General features: G+C 46.1%; 1 long non-coding RNA gene across 1 annotated transcript; it reads right to left on the bottom strand.

Annotated features, from left to right (window-relative positions):
- Positions 1-6470: 6470 nt before the first annotated feature.
- Positions 6471-7217, bottom strand: LOC135186526 (uncharacterized). Its single transcript, XR_010307001.1, has 2 exons — positions 7084-7217; positions 6471-6974 (listed from the first exon to the last, which is right to left on the bottom strand). It is a non-coding gene; the product is annotated as an uncharacterized LOC135186526 (long non-coding RNA).
- Positions 7218-8817: the final 1600 nt, after the last annotated feature.

Raw genomic sequence — 8817 nt, 5'->3', positions numbered from 1 at the left:
TGGATGATCTTGGAGGTCTCTTCCAACCTGCTTGATTCTATAATTTTAAGTTGGCCTGGATGATCTTGCAGGTCTCTTCCAACCTGCTTGATTCTATAATTTTAAGTTGGCCTGGATGATCTTGCAGGTCTCTTCCAACCTGCTTGATTCTATAATTTTAAGTTGGCCTGGATGATCTTGGAGGTCTCTTCCAGCCTGCTTGATTCTATAATTCTAAGATCACTACTGTGAGATTGATTTTCTTTCAAGAGGAGTTTGACTTTGAGGGCTTTGCATTTTGATTTTATTTACCTGGAGGCTAAACTTCCTTTCTCAGCTCTTACTAGTCTGTTTATTCCACATGGACCAAATTCAGCTCTCAGCTTCATAGAGACAGACAATGCACCATGATCCCTCTCATTGAGGTAGCACTTCATGTGGTGAAAGCTTCCTGTCGCCTCTTCTGAAAAGCTCCGGCACCTTTGTTATTTGTCTCAGGCTTTGAAATCTGGCAGGAAGAAAGCAATCAGCACAGTAAAGTACTTCATATTTTCTTCTGTGAATTTCTCTTCGGGTACTGCCACAATAGAAATGATTGAAAACTTACTATTTCCTCACTCCTGGAGGAAAAAAGAACAACAAATATTGGCAGCACATCAAAATTGTAGCTGATTACAAATATTCTTCAGAGGGATTCTCACACCACCGACGCAGCTGTGAGAACTGAAGCAGCACTTGGAAACTGCCAGAGCAGATGGAACAGCAGGTCTGGGAAGGAAGAGGGAATCCAAACTTCTCCAGCCATCACCCAGTGGTGTTCTCTGCCTGAAAGACATGCAGGATCCTCCAAGCTATTAACTCCCTCATTGTCTTCCCACATGATTCCTTACCGCGTATGGTGAGTGACCTGGAATAGGGTTATCACAGTATCACCAAGGTTGGAAGAGACCTCAGAGATCATCAAGTCCAACCCTTTACCACAGAGCTCAAGGCTAGACCATGGCACCAAGTGCCACGTCCAATCCTGCCTTGAACAGCTCCAGGGACGGCGACTCCACCACCTCCCCGGGCAGCCCATTCCAGTGTCCAATGACTCTCTCAGTGAAGAACTTTCTCCTCACCTCCAGCCTAAATCTCCCCTGGCGCAGCCTGAGGCTGTGTCCTCTTGTTCTGGTGCTGGCCACCTGAGAGAAGAGAGCAACCTCCTCCTGGCCACAACCACCCCTCAGGTAGTTGTAGACAGCAATGAGGTCTCCCCTGAGCCTCCTCTTCTCCAGGCTAACCAATCCCAGCTCCCCACATGATTCCTTACTGTGTATGGTGAGTGACCTGGAATAAGGTTCTCCTGGTATAGGAGACAGGCTCCAGACACTCTGCCTGATACTTTTCCTTTTTTCACAATCTTCCTTATTTTGTGGGTCAAAAAACCCCTCAAAACACCTTCTGTCTGGCCTCAAGCTTCTCAGCTGCTTTATTCTGGGTCTAGAGAATGAATCTTATGAGGAGTAACTGAGGGAGCTGGGGCTGGTTACTTTGAAAAAGAGAAGGCTGAGAGGAGACCTCATTGCTGTCTAAAACTACCTGAAGGGACGTTGGGGAGAGGCTGCTCTTGGTCTCTGCTCACATGTAATTGGAGACAGAACAAGGGGGAATGGCCTCAAGCTAAGACTGGGTTGGTTTAGATTAGATCTTAGGGAAAAAGTTTTCCCTGGAAGGAGTGGAATGAGCTGCCCAGGGAGGTGGTTGAGTCACCAACCCTGGATGTGTTTAAGGGTCGTTTGGATGTGGCACTTAGGGATATGGTTTAAGGTGAATCATGTAGAGTAGGGTTATAGGTTGGACTTGGTAATCCTGAGGGTCTTTTCCAACCTGGATGTTGCTGTGATTTTGTGACTGGTTGTTGCCTGAGAGAAGAGTGTTGCAATCTGGCATTTGCCACTTAGCCTGGCTGTCAGCCCAATGAGCAGGTCATCTATAGCAGCTTTGGGAGAGAGCTGGAACAGGTTTGGGATTGGTGCCAGCTCTCCTCAGTAGCATCAGGAAGGCAGAAGTAGCCTCGTTTGTTGAAGTAACTGAAGGTGGAGCTGAAGGTCCCCTCTATGGGGCTGAACAAGTGCCCATGCAAGGGAAGGAGTATCCACAAGATAAGACATTTGCACCTCCCATTTTGAGGTGCCTTGACATGCAGCTCATGAGGTATCACTCTGCTCTCTGAAGGGAGGAAGGTACCTCCTGAAAAAAATACCTTTGCAATGTAAATCCTCAGGGCAGCAAGTTCAAAACCCAAATCTCTAACAAGTTATTACTTCCTTCCAGTGATGTATGTGGAGAGGCTGAGGGAACTGAGATTGTTAGTCTAGGGAAGAGGAGGTTGAGGGGAGACCTTGTTGCTCTCTACAACCTCCTGACAAGAGGTTGGAGTGAGGTGGGAGTCAGTCTCTTCTCCCTAGTATCAGGTGATAGAATGAGTGGAAATGGCCTGAACCTGACAGAGGAGGTTTACATTGAATATTAGGAAAAATTCATATGCATTTCATATACATACACATTTTCAAGGCCTTGTGATCATGAAATCATGCTTGTGCATGCAATTCTTCCAGTTAGTGAGGAGCCCAAGGTGCTGAGTTTAATTCTGAATCCAGGGGGACCTAAACAGGCCAGAGAAATAGGCTCAGGAGAACCCCATAGGGTTCGATATGTTGAAGTGTAAGGTTCTGCACCTGGTTCAGAATAATCATCATTATCAGTACAGGCTGGGGGATGATGAGATTGAGCACAGTCTTGCAGAAAAGGACTTGGGCAAAAGGTGATGGACAAAAAGCTGGACATGAACCAGCTGTGTGCACTTGCAGCCTGGAAGGCAAATTGTATCCTAGATTACATCAAAAGAAGGGTGACCAGCAGATCAAGAGAGGTGATTCTGCTGCTGTGCTCTGGTGAGACCTCAACTGGAGTATCGTGTCCAGCTCTAGAGCCCCCAGCACAAAGAGGACGTGGACCTCTTGGAATGGGTCCAGAGGAGGGCCACAAAAATGGTCAGAGGGCTGGAGCACCTCTCCTGTGAAGACAGGCTGAGAGTTGGGGCTGTTCAGTCTGGAGAAGAGAAGGCTCCAGGCAGACTTTAGAGCTGCGTTTCAGTACCTGAAGGGGGACTACAGGAATGCTGGAGAAGGGACTGTTTAAAAAGGCTTGTGGTGATAGGGTGAAGGGCAATGGTTTTAAACTACAGCAGGTTAGATTTAGATTGGACATAATGAGGAAATTCTTCCCAGTGAAATACTGGAAACGAATTGCCCACAGAGGTTGCAAGGCTTCTTCCCTGGAGATGTTCAAGGTCAGGCTTGATACAGTCCTGGTTAACCTGATGGCACTTGATGCCATGGTCTAGCCTTGAGCTCTGTGGTAAAGGGTTGGACTTGATGATCTATGAAGTCTCTTCCAACCTTGATGATACTGTGATACTGTGATGTAGTTGGAGATGCCTCTGATCACTGCAGGGAGGTTGGACAAGATGACCTTTGAGGGTCCATTCCAACCTAGTACATTCTGTGATTCTAACCAGGTGATTTTTCACCTGAGCATGTGATCAGATGCTTTTCCTGCATAAACACATATAAGTGTCTGCACTGTTTGAGTATTCAGAGTAAAACAGTCAGCTTTATGTTACTACTGGATGAGACCATAAGTACTTCTTCCCATGCAGAGAGAAAAATTAGGAGGAACTATACTAAGTGAATATAAAAGTGGAATCTCTGTAATCCTCTGAAAGTTTTAGTCTGCTACATGTCTGTCTTGATTCATCATCTTTTCACATCTCTGTACTTTTAGTTTGAGAAAGAGAAAGTGTGGTCCAGACTGCATCCTTGCAGCCAATTAATTGTTCAGGGAGAAACACACAGCAGAAACAAGTACAAAGATTAGAATGAAGCTTGAGGGGGGTAGAGTTAGACTGGATATTAGAAAGAGAGGGTGGTGAGGCAGTGGGACAGGTTGCCCAAGGAGATTGTGGATGCCCCCTCCCTGGAGGCGTTCAAGGCCAGGTCTAGTGAAAAGTGTCCCTGCCTATGGCAATGAGGTTGAAACTAGATGAGGGCAAGCTATGAGAGTTGGGGCTCTTCAGCCTGAAGAAGAGAAGGCTTCAAGGAGACCTTATAGTGGCTTTCCAGTATCTGACGGGGGCCTACAGGAAGGCTGGGGAGGGAGTATTGACAAGGTCTTGTAATGACAGGATGAGGAGCAGGGGAAATTTAAACTAGAAGTTAGGAAGAAGTTCTTTCCAGTGAGGGTGGTGAGACACCGGATTAGGTTGCCCAGGGAGATTGTAGATTCTCCCTCACTGAAGGTGTTCAAGGCCAGGTTGGATGAGACCTTGAGTGACCTGTTCTAGTGGGAGGTGTCCCTGCCTAGGGCAGGGGGATGGAACTGGATGATCCTTGAGGTCCTTTCCAACCTAAACCATTCTATGGTTCTTGAGGTCCCTTCCAACCCAAAACATTGTATGGTTGTAATGAATCTATGAATAGGAGCCTTGTTATGAATTTGCACACCTTGTCTGCAGGACAATTCATTCATTTGGGAATGCTTGTAGTACACACAGCTCTATTGTCCTTCAAACTCATAGTGCAGGTAGGATTTAGATCTGTTGAGACTGCCCAGATTCTGCAGCATGCAGCTGGGACTTGTTCTTGAATCAAAGTTGTAGTTCCTGAAAGCAGGAAAAGGAATGCATGTGGTATTTTCTCTGTGTGCCAGCTAAGCTCCCTTTGCCCTCAGCTTTCAGATTTATTACTTGCTGCAGAGTGCTACTTTCAGCTGCTAGCTGCATCTGGTTAAAAGCTAATTAGGGATCCTGAATGTGCAAAGGGTTTTTTGCATACACCACCACCAAGCAGCACACTGACCTTCTAAGCAGCAAATATCTGTGAAATGGGCATAATAATCCTCACTTGTCTGCAGTGTAGGAAGCTTAATTAGCAATTTCAAATTGTCTTGAGATGCTCAGAGGGATGGTGCTTATGCTAATAATCAAGCACAAATGTTTTAGCACACCTACAACTTTATTACCATGAAGATATGCTAGGGCAAATAGAGAAGCCTGTGTCCCAGATGCTGTGGAGAAAAATAGCCCTGGAATTGCCCAAAGGCCACTGGCAGAAAAGTGAGATACACCTACTGCACACAGGCTTTGTTACAGCACATACTGATAGATCAGCAGCCCACAGCTTCTCAGCTCTGAAGGCAAAGCCAACCACAATCACAGGCTTTCTGGCAGTACAGAGGTGCAGTGACAGCCCAGAATCTTTCAGGAAGCCTTAAGGATGTAGTCACAGCCACAACTAACTGGCAGTGCACAAAGGAGATGTCTATAGTGTGCAGACTTTCTGGCAGCACAGCTGCATCCCCAGAGCCTGGCTTCCTATGAAGCGGTGATAACACCAACCATACCCCATCCCTTCAGGTAGAGATGATACAGAAGCATCTCATGTTGCAAAGGCAGATAGATGCCTTTGAGAAAGAAAAAGACTTCTTTTTTTCCCTCAGGAAAGTAGGGAGTCTAATTGTTACCTAAGTGCCAACAATGTCAGAAGCTATCCGTGTGTGAAGTGAATGCTCAGTGTTAATAAAACACATCCAAACCCAACAGACTGTGTTCTGCTGAGCTGTACAAATCATGAGAGCTCTCTGCTCTTGTGGTTTGTGTTTCCACAAAGAACCTCTAATAATGAAAGCACTAACCTAGCAATCAGCATTTTGAGTGCAGGCCCCAAGATTGCTCACTTGGGTATAGTTCCCTTTTCTAGAAGAGAACTTGCAATGCAATTACTCCAGCTCGTGGTACATAGAATCATAGAATCATAGAATCAACCAGCTTGGAAGAGACCTCCAAGATCACCCAGGCCAACCTAGCACCCAGCCCTAGCCAGTCAACTAGACCATGGCACTAAGTGCCTCATCCAGTCTTTTCTTGAACACCTCCAGGGATGGGGACTCCACCACCTCCCTGGGCAGCCCATTCCAATGCCAATCACTCTCTCTGCCAACAACTTCTTCCTAACATCCAGCCTAGACCTCCCCTGGCACAACTTGAGACTGTGTCCCCTTGTTCTGGTGCTGGTTGCCTGGCAGAAGAGACCAACTCCACCTGGCTACAGCCTCCCTTCAGGTAGTTGTAGACAGCAATGAGGTCACCCCTGAGCCTCCTCTTCTCCAGGCTGCACACCCCCAGCTTCCTCAGCCTCTCCTCATAGGGTTTGTGTTCCAGGCCCCTCACCAGCTTTGTTGCCCTTCTCTGGACACCTTCCAGCACCTCAACATCTCTCCTGAATTGAGGGTCCCAGAACTGGACACAGCACTCAAGGTGTAAATGGCATGGTAGAGGACAGACTCTCCTGTATATGAACAAAACAGCTGATGTCTTGAGTATTTCCTTATTTCTGAGTGCTTGACTGACAAGGCTTAGGATGTTCTTTGACACAGGGAAGACAAAAAAGTAAAGGAAGAATTATTTAATCTTTTACATCAGATCCAGATATGTTGCTGTTTGGGATTATAGCTAGAATAAAGTACTGGGATTTACTCTAATCTCCCCAGGGGGACTAGGTCTGTTTGGAAATGTCAGTGTTTATGCTATAGCTGATCTACTGGGGAACATTTAAACCTAGAGCCTTTCCCATGGTGATTGTCCTCACATTACACTCAAGAACTATTCAAAATGGAGGTCTTGATTTCCAGTTTGGTTTTCTGACCTCAGCTGAGTGATGTGGTGGGAATGTAAAGGAGCTTTCTGCTACCTTGTGGCTTCTGCTCCCAGATGGGAAGGCAGCCAGGAGGGCTGCAGAATGACTATCATGTTGCTGTTTGTTGTCTTGTTCTGTCCAGAGCAGCCATGCTGCTCCCTCCAGCACCATGTCCTTCAAGGATTCCAGGGATTATTAGAACAGGACATTTCTGCCATTCTCACACCACCAAAGAAGGAGAAGAGTGGAGTCAGTATCCTGTGTTCAGAGAAGAAAATCATCAGAAGTCATTATTAAAGCTTGCCAAGTAATAAATCAAAATCACTTAAACTTTGTCTATCAGGCAGCAATAAAAGATGCTGATTACCTCGTAGGACATGCCTAGACAAGGGATCTGGATAAATCCAGGTTAGAATTTGGAGTTTCTTGCTCAGGCCTGTCTGCAGTAGATACAACTCACCAGGAGTGAGTCTCTCTAACTCATTGCTATAGCCTAGTGGGAGGCCAGCTGCATTGCACGTGTCAGTGAGAAGACGCTTTGAGCTATGCCTTCAGGTGTGAGACTGTGTGTAAGAGGTGGGGTGCATTCACACTAGATGTAGATTTTTCTGCAGCTGATGCTCATTCACCATCTTCTGAGGGATGTGAGGCAGGAAAAATGCCTCATCTGCAGGCACTGAGGAGCTGTAGTGGCAGGATTGCCCCAGGGGGCTTCCAGCATTGGAGACCCAGAATTCTGAAGCTCTGTGTTGCTTCCCTCAAGAGCCTGCACAGACATATATGGCTGGAACCATGGGGTAAGCCTTTAATAGGTGTATCAGAACTGCAACCAAGCTGCTGAAGGGCCTAGAGAACAAGTCTTACAAAGAGGGGACTGGGATTGTTCAGCCTGGAGAAGAGGAGGCTAAGGGGAGATCTTCTTGCTCCCTAAACTACCTGAAGGGAGGTTGTTGTGAGGAAGGTGCTTGTCTCTCCCCCAAGTAACTACTGAGAGAAGAAGAGGGAATGCCCTCAAGCTCTGCCAGGGGAGGTTTAGGCTGGACATTAGGACATTTTTTTTCACAGAAAGGATTGTCAGGCATTGGGCCAGGCTGCTCAGGGAGGTGGATGAGTCACCATCCCTGGATGTGTTTAAAGGCCATGTAGATGTAGTGCCTGGGGAAATGGCTTAGTGGTGAGCTCGGTAGAATAGGGCTAATGGTTGGATTTTACGATCTTAAAATCATAGCATCAAACAGGTTGGAAGAGACCTCCAAGATCATCCAGCCCAATCTATCAAGATCATCCAGTCCAACCTAGCACCCAGCCCTAGCCAGTCAACTAGACCATGGCACTAAGTGCCTCAGCCAGGCTTTGCTTCAACACCTCTTGAAGGCCTCTTCCAATTTAAGTGATTCTAAGACAGGTCTGGAAAATGAGGCTCAGCACAGCTGCTTCCAGCACTGTAGCTTGCATGAGAGGTTCTATACAAAGATGAAAATAGAGGTGGATGAGAGGACACTATAAAGTGTATGGATGCAACATGTCAACACTTTGTCTCGGGCATTTACTGAGCTCTCTCTTTGCTGCATGGTGGTTTTGTGGGAGTACTGGCAAGATTTGTTGGGTGCTAGTGGAGTTGGTAAACTGCATTCTTCTACTGCATGGTAAAATGCTAGAGTTTACACAAAAAAGAAGACAAAAATGTAGTCCATATCTTCATGTAAAGCTTGCAAAATAAATTGCCAGCACAGCTTGTACTTAATGGCAGTGATAACTAAAATGTGGCTTACTGATCAAAAAAGTAAGTCTTAAGGCTGGTATCTAGGACAGGATATTGAAAATGAAATATTTCCAGTTTGTTGGGTTGTACCTAAGCACAGTATGTCTTGCTAAGCTATGTCAGGCTCCATTCCTACTTCAAAGTTTGCTTTGATCTCCCTTTATTTACATTAGCCTTTGCCACAGTACTCAGAGTTTTCAATGACTGCTCTAAGTCATGTATTACGCTCTGCTAAGCCAAGTTTGAAGTCAGTATAATGGCAGTTATCTGGAATAACAAGAATATCCCCAGCAGTATGAAGTCTTAGCCTTATTCCTTTAACACACAAGCACACACACA

This window comes from Pogoniulus pusillus, chromosome 25 (assembly GCF_015220805.1).
Source record: "Pogoniulus pusillus isolate bPogPus1 chromosome 25, bPogPus1.pri, whole genome shotgun sequence".
Taxonomy (NCBI): Eukaryota; Metazoa; Chordata; class Aves; order Piciformes; family Lybiidae; genus Pogoniulus; species Pogoniulus pusillus.
Note: the sequence above shows the minus strand (reverse complement) of the source record. Positions and strands in the feature narration are given on the sequence as shown.